Genomic DNA, 12,542 nt, shown 5'->3' on the forward strand with positions numbered 1-12,542 from the left:
TGACATGAAGTCTTAACAGTTCTAACACATATTCTATATTTTTTAACCCATCCTCAAATAACAAGATAACATGATGAAGCCTTTATAATAAATATTGAACTTACATCCTTCAACACAAACACATTAGAAATTGCCAATTCTATAATGATCAAGAGCTTACTCCAATTACATGAACACTGTGGGGTTCGATTCTAAGGAGAAGGGGGTTTAGCCAACATACCTCAATTGAGCTTCTTAGACTCTAATATGATCCGGAATTCTTAGCAACTTCAATCTATTTTAGAAATATAACAAGTTGGACCAAAATTAGGAAGATGAACATGGTTTTAGCTCATTTGAGCATATTATCAAACACTAGGTGTGTATCAATATTTTAAGGCCTTTTTTGTGAAAGACTCCACCAACCCACTCCCCATTCTTTTCTATCTTTAACTTACAATCTTCCCACATACCATAGGAACATATGCATGCAAGGTAAGAACTCCCATCCCCATGAATTACCTTACTAATGGTCCATTCTAGTTATATTTTGAAATTAAGAGTTCGGGTGATAGAATCTTACCTCTTAGGAAGAATATCTAGGTGCCTCTCTTGATAATCTTCAAGGTTTTAAGTGAGAATTGAAGAACAACTTGATGAAGATCACTTCCTCCCTTTAGGACCCTCTCTCTCACTCTAAAAATATCAGAAAATATGATCAAAATGGTCCATGGGATGTGTTTTAATGGAATAGGGTCGGGTTTAAAAACCCCAAAATTGAAGCTCCGAAACGGGTTCTGCGGTCGCATATGCGACCGCATAATGGTTATGCAGTCCGTAAAATGACAACGAAAATGGGTGCCAGAACTGGAAAAAAACTGACCTGGTCTGCGGTCACTATACAGCCCGCAGACCTATTCTGTGGTCGCATAATGCACCGCAGAACGGTTCTGCGGTCGCATAGTGCACCGCAAAACCTCACTCTGAAAAATACCAAGACGGGATATGCAACAAGAATGCAGCCCGCGAAACGATTATGCGGTCGCATAATGGCCACGAAATTGGGCATCAAAAATGCCCCAGAAATCTGCCCCACTTTGCGACCAGTCTGCGGCCGCAGAATGGGCCGCAGAAATGCGTACTTCTGCCCAATATTTTCCTTCAACTCCCAGCGCACTGTTCAATCCAAAATGTCTGAAACGCCTACTTTGGCATCATAGAATTCGGGTTTTTAGGAAAAATTTTGCGGGGCCTTACAGCACAAAGAAAAACCAAGGGGGAATTATTACACTACCTAACAAAAGGAAATATTTTTTTTGTCTTTTTCTTTCGACTTTAATCCCTCAAGAAACCCGTCGAATGATATCTATCGTCGGAAAAAGTCAAAAAATTTAAATTTTTATGGTTTTTCTCATTTTTCTATCTCTCACTACTAAAACAACAAAACTAAATTACTAACACAGATACATACAACATACAATTTTTCCCCCACCCCACACCTTAAGTTGTGGCATGTCCCTATGATGCATAATTAAAAATCATAAGGTAAAGGAAACTTCCCTGAATTTTTTTCTTTTTCGAGAACTTATGAACTCCACCCCTAATTCTGAGTTTATTCCTCGTTTTCGCTCCTTGGGATTCTTTATGGAGCTCATTAAGCCCAATTCTTCTGAGGATACCTGCAAGACCCGCTCTTTTCTTTCTTTCTTGTCCTCATCTTGAGCGTTGAATTGCTTGTTCATGATGATCCTTAACTTGCTCATGCATTCTTTCACGGGATCAATCCATACATATTCCTGTAAATTCCCAAAAATAAAATCCACATGATCAAGGCTAGTATAAGAAAACAAAGAAGAAAGGTCAAGTGAATATTCCTCTGGTATATCCAAAACCATTTGTTTCTCATTCTCTTCTACTACATGTTTCAGATGTGGAAAGGTGGATGGAGGTTTGAACTATTCTTTCGTTGCTTCACACTCAACCCTAGCCTTATTTTCAACCATCTCAGTTGAATCAGAGTCCTCTTGTATCATGGAAATCTCCCTCTGTAGATGCTCGTCCTCTTAAGTAGGTTCATTCTCGCAGGGTATCTCCTCCATATATTCACTATCACAACGCAATGAGCTTTCTGAAAGTGTACTTATTATTTGACTTACTTGCATTGTTAGGTTGTTAATAGCTTCATTATCTTGTGTAACTCTCTCTTCCACATTATTTATGAACGTATACACAAGCTCTTCTAAACTACCATTCTCCCCTTGAGGTGGTTGTCTTATGTCGCTTTCATTCCAATTATAATAAGGGTATTCATCCCAACCAGAGTCAAAATTGTGCCCATATGAATCCTCATACCTGTACGGACTAGAAATAGAGTGAGACTGTTCAAAATACGATCCATAGGAAGAATACATACCTGCTTGACAATCAACCCATAGATGATTTCTACCGCATTTAAAACACATAGCAGACTGCTGATAATATTCAGCTGCTAACTCTTAAACCATTTTCTTTGGCTAGTTGTACTCCATCTTCACAGCATTTAGAGTTTAATATCTGCAGTATCTACTCCAACTTATTAGGAAATATAAAACAAATCTTGAAAAGAAGTTAACTAATAGAGAAAATAAAAAAAGAAATAAAAAGAAACACAAAAAAACTGTAACTAATAAAAATAATAAAAAAGAAAAAAATTCTTGAATTAGCACTACAAACTATTTCAAACACTATTAATTCCAATCCCCGGCAACAACGCCAAAATTTGATAAGCGCAAAACACACACTTAAATATGCTCGCTAGTCGAATATAGTATAATATAATATCGTATCCACAGGGATTGAAGTTAAACAGTATTATTATAGTTTGTAGCTAGATTGCTATCCAAGATAATCAATAGTTTAGAATTATGTGATTTAAAACAAAAATTACCTAAGAATCTAAATCTAATTGACGAATGACAGTCGAAACAAAAGTAAGCAAGGAAGATATCAATGGGAGAAAATAGGGATTTATTGGATAGGTGCAAGATAAATGTCTGGGATTTAACTCTAGTTAATTCACTTCTAATGTTTAAGTGAGTCTCTCGAATCCACTCAATTATTAGTTCAAATGTTTAGTAGAAACTCCTCTCTCGATTAAGTCTCAACCTCGCAATATGAACCAATTTAAGCTCGGTGAATATATGCACGACTTCGCAGTGGATTGGTCTTTAGGAGAACCTCTCTCGATTATCCTCCTAACTATGTTTAATCAACAATTCAACTAGTATCTTTCGATTACTAAGAAGAATTAATGAACTCAACCCACAAAATAATGCAAAGATATCACAAGTTATGCCTCTCTCGATTACATGAACATGTGAATATAGATGCAACGATTAAAACACCCAAAACAATTCAATGCATAAAAACTAGAGTTAATATCCATACAAAATTATCAATACACCAAATCCATCAATCCCTAAAGAGAACTACTCCATAGATATGGAGTAATTCATCACAAATATAAAGAAAAGCATAAAATGATCCAAACTCTTGTCTTGAGTAAGGATTGAATGATGAATTCCTTGTGCTTTAGCTTTTCCACCTCCTCCTTAGCCTCCTTGGGTCTTAGATGTGTCAAAAGTACAGAAAACAACATTTTTCCATGTATTTATACCATGTAAGGTCGGGCCCAAAGGAAGACACCTTCTCTAGCGCGTAATAGGACTAATACTCTGTAAACGTTGCACAGGCGCGCCGCATGGGGCGACGCACCATGCGGGGCATTAGTGGGAAAGTTTAGAGAGTTAAAATCTATCATGCAGCCAGATAATGTACAGACGTAGCACTCCACGCGCTGCCCCATGCGCCGCGGGTGTACACTTTTCTCATAGTCCCTCTTTTTGCTTCGATTTTGACATCCAGACGTGGTAGTCGACCCCCGAACGCGATCCCGGCTTAATCCCTTAGAATTTTACTCAGACTTCAAAGCTCCAAATAGCTCAAATTAGCTCCATAACATTTACATAGCTTGGAATTCTCCTACAAGGCGTAAAATACACAATTAGCGCAGAACACTAGCGATTAAAGCTCAAACTCAATAGAAGTGCAGTAAATTTGAGTGCAATAAGCGACTAAAATACGAGATTATAGCCTACCATCACAGGTTGATACCATTAGAATGTCATGACCCGAAATTCCCACCTTCGGACCGTGATGGCGCCTAACATTTCACTTGCTAGGCAAGCCAACGTTAGAATAATATTAACCAATTTTTAAATAGTTTTTAAATTTATTAATAACAAAGAACGATTGTGGAAGTAAAATCTGAAATATAGTGAATAATCCATAAAAACAACGATGTCTAAATACCATCCCAGAATTTAGTGTCACAAGTGCACGAGCTTCTAGAATAATACAAATAAGGGCCTGAATAAAATAAAGTAGACGGGGACTTCAGAACAGAGGACGTTGTGCAGTTATACCTCAAGTCTCCTCCAAGTAGCTGAAATCCGAGCAAGTCTATGGTACGCCACTGGGACCGAACTCCGAAATCTGTACAAGAAGTGCAGAGTATAGTATCAGTACAACCGACCCCATGTACTGGTAAGTGCTGAGCCTAACCTCGACGAAGTAGTGACGAGGCTAAGGCGGGTCACTTACATTAACCTGTATGCAATATTAGTAACAACAACAAATAATAGAAATAAATCAGGTAACTCATTTATAATAATTGAAGCTAACTCAGCAGTCATAACCAATTATCATTTTCATCAATTTCCGTTGCAGCGTGCAACCCGCTCTCACAATATATTCTTTTTCAATCCTCTCATATAAATATTTTTATCCAGGTATATATATTGACTTTTAAATAAGTCTATTGCGGCGTGCAATTCGATCCCCCAAATATTCACTTTTAATAAGTCTATTGCGGCGTGCAATCTGATCCCCCCAAATATTGACTTTTAATAAGTCTGTTGCGGCGTACAACCCGATCCTCCAATATGGACTTTTTAATAAGTGTGTTGCAGCGTGCAACCCGATCCTCCAATATATCCATTTCAATCAATTCTGTTGCGGCGTGCAACCCGATCCTCCAATCTATCCATTTACCAATTCTTATAGAAGAAATTTTCCCAATAAATGGAATAATTAATATAAAATTATAAGACAACAAGCACACAATAATTATGATTAAATTATGAAACAAACAATGACAAATAGCAAATTATTACTAAAATCAGGGAGAGCAGTTTAATATTTAATATACTAAATGTCAAATAACAATTAAGACACATAATTCAAATAGCATGTAACAATTAATGCAGAAATTTAAGAATTAATATTTGACAAAGAATAGGAGAGAAATAATTATTATAATAATTAATTCATGATTTAAAATAATTTATGATTTTTTCAAGTAATTATGCAAACAATTAATTTGACGACGTATAGACACTCGTCACCTCGCCTATACGTCGTTCACATATATTTCACATAACAAATAGTTTAAGGGTTCTATTCCCTCAAGTCAAGGTTAACCACGACACTTACCTCGCTTTGCAAATTCTAATCAATTACTCAACCACAGCTTTTCCTTTTAAATTTGTCTCCAAAAGCTTCAAATCTATTCACAAACAATTCGATATATTCAATACGAATCATAGGAATTAATTCCATATGAATTTACTAATTTTCCGGATAAAATTCGAAATTCATTAAAATATTCGACAGTAGGACCCACGTCTCAAATCTCGAAAAAACATACGAAATCTGAATACTCATTCCGAGACGAGTCCAACCATACAAATATTATCCAATTCCAATGTCAAATGGACCTTCAAATCTAAATTTCTCGTTTTTGGAAAGTTTTATAAAAATTCTAATTTCTTCCATCTAAATCCGAAATAAAGGATGAATATAGGCATGGATTCATGAAATACAATCACTATATGATAAAGAACACTTACTCAGTTCGAAATCGTGAAAAACTCCTTTGAAATCGCCCCTAAACCGAGTTCTAATTGAGGGTTTGTGAAAAATGGGAAAAATCCCGTTTTGGTTCTGTTTTAAGTCACAGGCGTCAGGCCTTCTTCGCATTTGCGAAGGGCTGGTCGCGTTCGCGATGAGTAGCAGCCCGTGGCTTTTGCGTTCGCGAGTGCTCCTTCACGTTCGCGAAGGCCTTTTTCCCTTGGCCTTCGCGTTTGCGTGCCAGTGCTCGCGCTCGCGTAGAAGGACAATTGAACCCTCCCCCGGGCCTCTAAAGCTCTGTGTTCGCGTTGAGCTAGTCGCGTTCGTGAAGGGTAAAGTCCCCATAGCTGTGCATTCACGACACAATCTTAGCGTTCGCAAAGAAGGAAAATTCAGCCAGCCCAGTTTGCTCTTCGCGTTCGCGAGAGTACATTCGCGAACGCGATGAAGGAAATACCAGAAGCCTGGACTTGCAGAAAACCAGATTTTTCTAAGTTCAAAATCATCCCGTATCCTATCCGAAACTCACCCGAGCCCTCGGGGCTCCAAACCAAACATGCACACAAGTCCTAAAACATCATACGAACTTGCTTGTGCGATCAAATCGCCAAAATAACACCTAAAACTATGAATCGGACGCCAAATCAAAAGAAATTTTCAAGAAAACTTTAAAACTATATTTTTACAGCCGGACGTCCGAATCTCGTCAAATCAACTCCGATTCTCACCAAATTCGGCAGACAAGTCATAAATATTATAGTGGACCTATACTGGGCTCCGGAACCAAAATACAGACCCGGTGTCAATAAATCCAACATCAGTAACTTCTTAAAAATCTTTAAGCTTTCATATTTTAATTTTTCATTAAAATTCCATATCTCGGGCTAGGGACCTCAGAATTCGATTCCGGGCAAACGCCCAAGTCCCATATTATGATACGGACCTACCAGAATTGTCAAAATACTGATTCGGGTCCATTTGCTCAAAATGTTGACCAAAGTCAACTCAGTTGAGTTTTAAAGCTCTATTTCATATTTTAATCCGTTTTTCACATAAAAACTTTCCGAAAAATTGTACGGACTGTGCAAGCAAGTCGAGGAATGATAAATGGTGCTTTTCGAGATCTTAGAATACAAAATTACTTATTAAATTCAAAGATAACATTTTGGGTCATCACATTCTCCACCTCTAAAACAAACGTTCGTCCTCAAACGAAGTTAGAAAAAAAAGTACCTGACCTAGTGAATAAGTGTGGATATTTACTCCGCATGTCCGACTCGGACTCCCAGGTTGATGCATCTACCGGCTGACCTCTCCATTGCACCCGAACTGAAGGATAACTCATAGACCTCAATTGTCGGACCTGCCGGGCTAGAACAGCCACCGGCTCCTCCTCGTAAGTCAAATATTTGTCCAATTGGACTGAGCTGAAATCTAACACATGGGACGGATCACCATGATATTTCTGGAGCATAGACACATGGAACACCAGATGAACCGCTGATAAACTAGGTGGTAATGCAAGCCTGTATGCTACTTCACCCACCCTTTCAAGAATTTCAAAGGGTCCAATATATCTAGGGCTCAACTTGCCCTTCTTTCCGAACCTCATTACACCTTTCATAGGTGAAACTCAGAGCAATATTCTTTCTCCAACCATGAATGCAATATCACGAATTTTACGGTCGGCATAACTCTTTTGCCTAGACTGAGCTGTGCGAAGTCGATCCTGAATAATCTTGACCTTATCCAAGGCATCTTGTACTAAATCGGTACCCAATAACCGAGCCTCTCGCGGTTCAAACCAGCCAACTGGCGAACGACACCGCCTTTCGTATTATGCCTCATACGGAGCCATCTGAATGCTCGACCGGTAGCTATTATTATATGCAAACTCCGCAAGTGGCAAGAAATGATCCCAAGAACCTCCAAAGTCTATAACACAAGCGCGAAGCATATCATCCAATATCTAAAAAGTGCGCTCTGACTGTCCGTCTGTCTGTGGATGAAATGTTGTACTCAATTCCAACCGCGTGCCTAACTCACACTGTACAGCCCTCCAGAAATGTGAGGTAAACTACGTACCTCGATCTGAAATAATAGACACGGGCACACCGTGAAGGCGGACAATCTCACGAATGTAAATTTCAGCTAACCTTTCTAAAGAATAGGTAATTGTCACTGGAATGAAATGTGCTGATTTGGTTAACCTGTCCACAATGACCCAAACTGCGTCAAATTTTATGAGTCCGTGGGAGCCCAACAACAAAATCCATAGTGATACACTCCCATTTCCACTCGGGAATTTCTAACTTCTGAAGCAAACCACCAGGTCTCTGATGCTCGTATTTAACTTGCTGACAATTCAGACACCGAGCTACATATGCAACTATATCCTTCTTCATTCTCCTCCACCAATAATGTTGCTGTAAATCTTGATACATTTTAGCGACACCTGGATGAATAGAATACATGGAACTGTGTGCCTCTTCAAGAATTAATTCACGAAGCCCATCCACATTAGGCATACAAATATGACCCTACATTCGCAGAACTCCATCTTCCCCCACAACAACCTGTTTAGTATCACCGTGCCGCACCGTGTCCTTAAGGACAAGTAAATGAGGATTATCATACTGCCTCTCTCTGATACGCTCATATAAAGAAGACCGAGCAATTGTGCAAGCTAGAACCCAACTGGGTTCTGAAACATCTAACCTCACAAACTGATTAGCCAAAGTATGAACATCTGCAGGTAATGGCCTTTCACCAACCGGAATATACGCAAGACTGCCCATACTCACAGCCTTTCTACTCAAAGCATCGGCTACCACATTGGCCTTAATAGTCTTTCAACAATTCCAACCATCTTCTCTGCCTCGAATTAAGATCTTTTTGTTTGAACAGGTACTGAAAGATACGATGATCAATAAATACCTCACACGAGACACCGTAGAGGTAATGCCTCCAAATCTTCAACGCATGAACAATGGCTGCCAGTTCTAAGTCATGAACAAGATAATTCTTCTCGTGAACCTTCAACTGCCCCGACGCATATGCAATCACCCTGCCGTCTTGCATTAATACTAAACCCCAATGTGAGATGCATCACAATATACTGTATACGATCCTGAACTTGTGGGTAATACCAACACTGGCGCCGTAGTCAAAGCAGTTTTGAGTTTCTGAAAACTCAACTCACACCCGTCTGACCATCTGAATGGGACACTTTTCTGGGTCAGTCTGGTCAATGGGCTTGCTATAGATGAAAACCCTTCCACGAACCGACGATAATAACCTGCTAAACCTAGAAAACTCCGGATCTCTGTAACTAAAGTAGGTCTAGGCCAATTCTAAACATCCTCAATCTTCATAGGATCCACCTTTATGCCTTCTGCCGATACTACATGCCCCAAAAAGGCAACTGAGTCTAACCAAAACTCACATTTTTGATAACTTGGCATATAACTTATTATTCTTCAATGTGTGAAGCACACTTCGAAGATGTTGCACATATTCCTCTCGACTACTGGAGTAAATCAAGATATCATCAATGAATACAACCACAAAAGAATCCAAATAAGGCTTGAACATCCGATTCATCAAATCCATAAATGTTGCTGGGGCATTTGTCAACCCAAATGACATCACTAGGAATTTGTAATGCTCATACCGAGTTCGAAAAGCTATTTTAGGGACATCAGATGCCCTAATCTTCAACTGATGGTAACCATACCTCAAATCGATCTTCGAAAATACCTTGGCACCCTGAAGCTAATCAAATAAGCCATCAATTCTTGGCAGCGGATATTTATTTTTGATAGTGGCCTTGTTCAACTGCCGATAATCTATACACATCCGCATAGAGCCATCTTTCTTCTTTACAAATAATACTGGTGCACCCGAGGGTAAGACACCGGGTCTAATGAATCCTTGACCAAGCAAGTCTTGTAACTGCTCTTTCAATTCTTTCAATATCTCTATCGGGTGGCATCCCCGGCAAATCTGCAGGAAATACTTCTGAAAATTCACGAACAACTAGTACTGAGTTCATAGAAGGAACATCCGCACTGGGATCACGAATATAGGCCAAATAGGCTAGACACCCTTTCTCTACCATACGCCGAGCTTTCATAAAAGAAATAACCCTGCCGGTAGAATGATCAGCAGTTCATTTATACTCTAACCGAGGTAACCCCGGCATGGCTCGGGTCACTGTCTTGGCATAACAATCCAATATAGCATGATAAGGTGACATCTAATCCATACCTAGATGACATCAAAATCTATAATATCAAAAAGTAGAAGATCCACACTAGTCTCAAGACTACCAATAGTAACCACATACAAACAATATACATGATATACTATAACAGAGTCTCCCACTGGTGTAGATACACACACAGAAGCACTCAGAGAATCACAAGGCATAACCAAATATGAAGCAAAATAGGAGGACACATAGGAATAAGTAGATCCTGGATCAAATAGAACTGAAGTATCTCTATGGCAAACTGGAATAATACCTGTGATCACAGCATCAGATGACTCGGCCTCAGGCCTAGCTGGAAAAGCATAAAATCGGGGCTGGGCCCCACCACTCTGAACTGCATCTCTGGGACGGCCTCTAACTGGCTGGCCTCCACCTCTAACAGTCTGACCTCCACCTCTAATAGACTAATCTCTACCTCTAATGGCCTGACCTTCACCTCTAGCTACCTGACCCCTACCTCTAGCTGGCTGAGCAGGCAGTAAAGCAACAGGTGCCGGTATGCTGTATGATAATCTTGTCGAGATCTGTTACTCGCAAATCTAGGGCAATACCTCCTGATGTGACCAATGTTCCCACACTCATAACACCCATCCTGATGTCATGGCTGCTGAAGCTGAAGTTGGCCCAAATGGGCCGGATAACCGTTGTAGTAACTCTGGAGTGGTGGTGCACTGATACGAGCTGAATGTGCACTGAATGCTGGTTGCCCAGAGTAAAGCATAATAGGACCGTGACTCCCTGAAGCACTGGGAAATGCATGAAGTGCTAAATGAAATGGCCTGGGAGGATGACCCCTACCAAAATTACCCCTGCCTCCAGACGAGGCACCACTGAAACCACCGAACTGACGAGGCCTCTTATCAGACCTCTGTCATCTCTCCTGTGCAAGAACCATCTCAATCCTCCTCACGACATTAGCAGTTGCCTGAAAAAAAATCTCACTTCTGGTCCCCTTGGCCATCTGAAGCCTGATAGGGTGAGTGAGTCCCACAATAAACCTCCTCACTCTCTCCCCCTAAGTAGGTAGTAAAAGGAGAGCATGACGGGCCAAATCCACAAAACGGGACTCATACTAAGTAACAGTCATACTGCCCTGCTGTAGATGCTCAAATTGCTTGCGGAATTCCTCTCTCAGTGTGATAGGAAGGAACTTCTCAAGAAATAGCTGAGAGAACTGCTCCCAGGTAAGTGCAGGCAATGCAACTGGTCTGGTCAATGTATAATCTCTCTACCATCTCTTGGCAGAACCCGTCATCTGAAATACAGCAAAATCAACCCCATTGGTCTCAACTATACCCATGTTCTGCAGCACCTTGTGGCAGCGTTCAAGATAATCATGTGGGTCCTCAGAAGGTGTACCACTGAAGTGAACTGGAAAGAGCTTAGTAAGCTTATCCAGTCTCAATGAGGCCTCAAAAGACATGGCGGGCGTATCACCGGTCTATGCCGCAATAACTGGCTCAACTACCCCAACTGGCGGGGCTGCTGGAGCCTGATTCTGGGGAGCTATCTGCTCTAGAGTGGGAGTAGTGGGAGGGGTGGGAGTAGTGGGAGTTTGTGCTCCTCCCCCAGCCTGTGAGACGGGTGGTGCCACTGGAAATGTACCATTCTGGGCCACGCCCTCCACAAGACTTACCAAACGGACTAGAGCGTCCTGAAGTACTGAAGTGGCTATGAATCCTTCTGGGACCTGAACCGGTCCAACTGGTACATTCTAAACTGGAACCTCCTCCTGAAGGTCCATTTGAGGTTCTACAACAGGTGCAGCTGCTCGAGCTCTGGACTGAGCTCTACCTCGGCCTCTGCCTCTAGCACGACCTCAGCCTCGACCTCTACCCCTGTCCATAGTTGCCATCGGGGGATCTGGTCCCCTTCCATCGGTTGAGGTATTACGTGTTCTCACCATCTGCAAGAGAATAAGAGTAGAATGTTTCAATTTTTTATGATAGAGTAAAATCGCACGACAAAATAAGAAAGAAGTGATATTGTTCCTAAACTTTATAACCTCTGAGAGATAAGTACAGACGTCTCCGTACCGATCCTTCACACTCTACTAAGTTTGCTCGTGACTCGTGAGTCATATGTAACCTAGTGCTCTGATACTAACTGTCCCGAAATGCCCACCTTCGGACCGTGATGGCGCCTAACATTTCACTTGCTAGGCAAGCCAACGTTAGAATAATATTAACCAATTTTTAAATAATTTTTAAATTTATTAATAACAAAGAACGATTGCGGAAGTAAAATCTGAAATATAATGAATAATCCATAAAAATAACGATGTCTAAATACCATCCCAGAATTTGGTGTCACAAGTGCACGAGCTTCTAGAATAATACAA

The sequence above is a fragment of the Nicotiana tabacum genome, chromosome 21 (genome assembly GCF_000715075.1).
Source record: "Nicotiana tabacum cultivar K326 chromosome 21, ASM71507v2, whole genome shotgun sequence".
NCBI classification, from domain to species: domain Eukaryota; kingdom Viridiplantae; phylum Streptophyta; class Magnoliopsida; order Solanales; family Solanaceae; genus Nicotiana; species Nicotiana tabacum.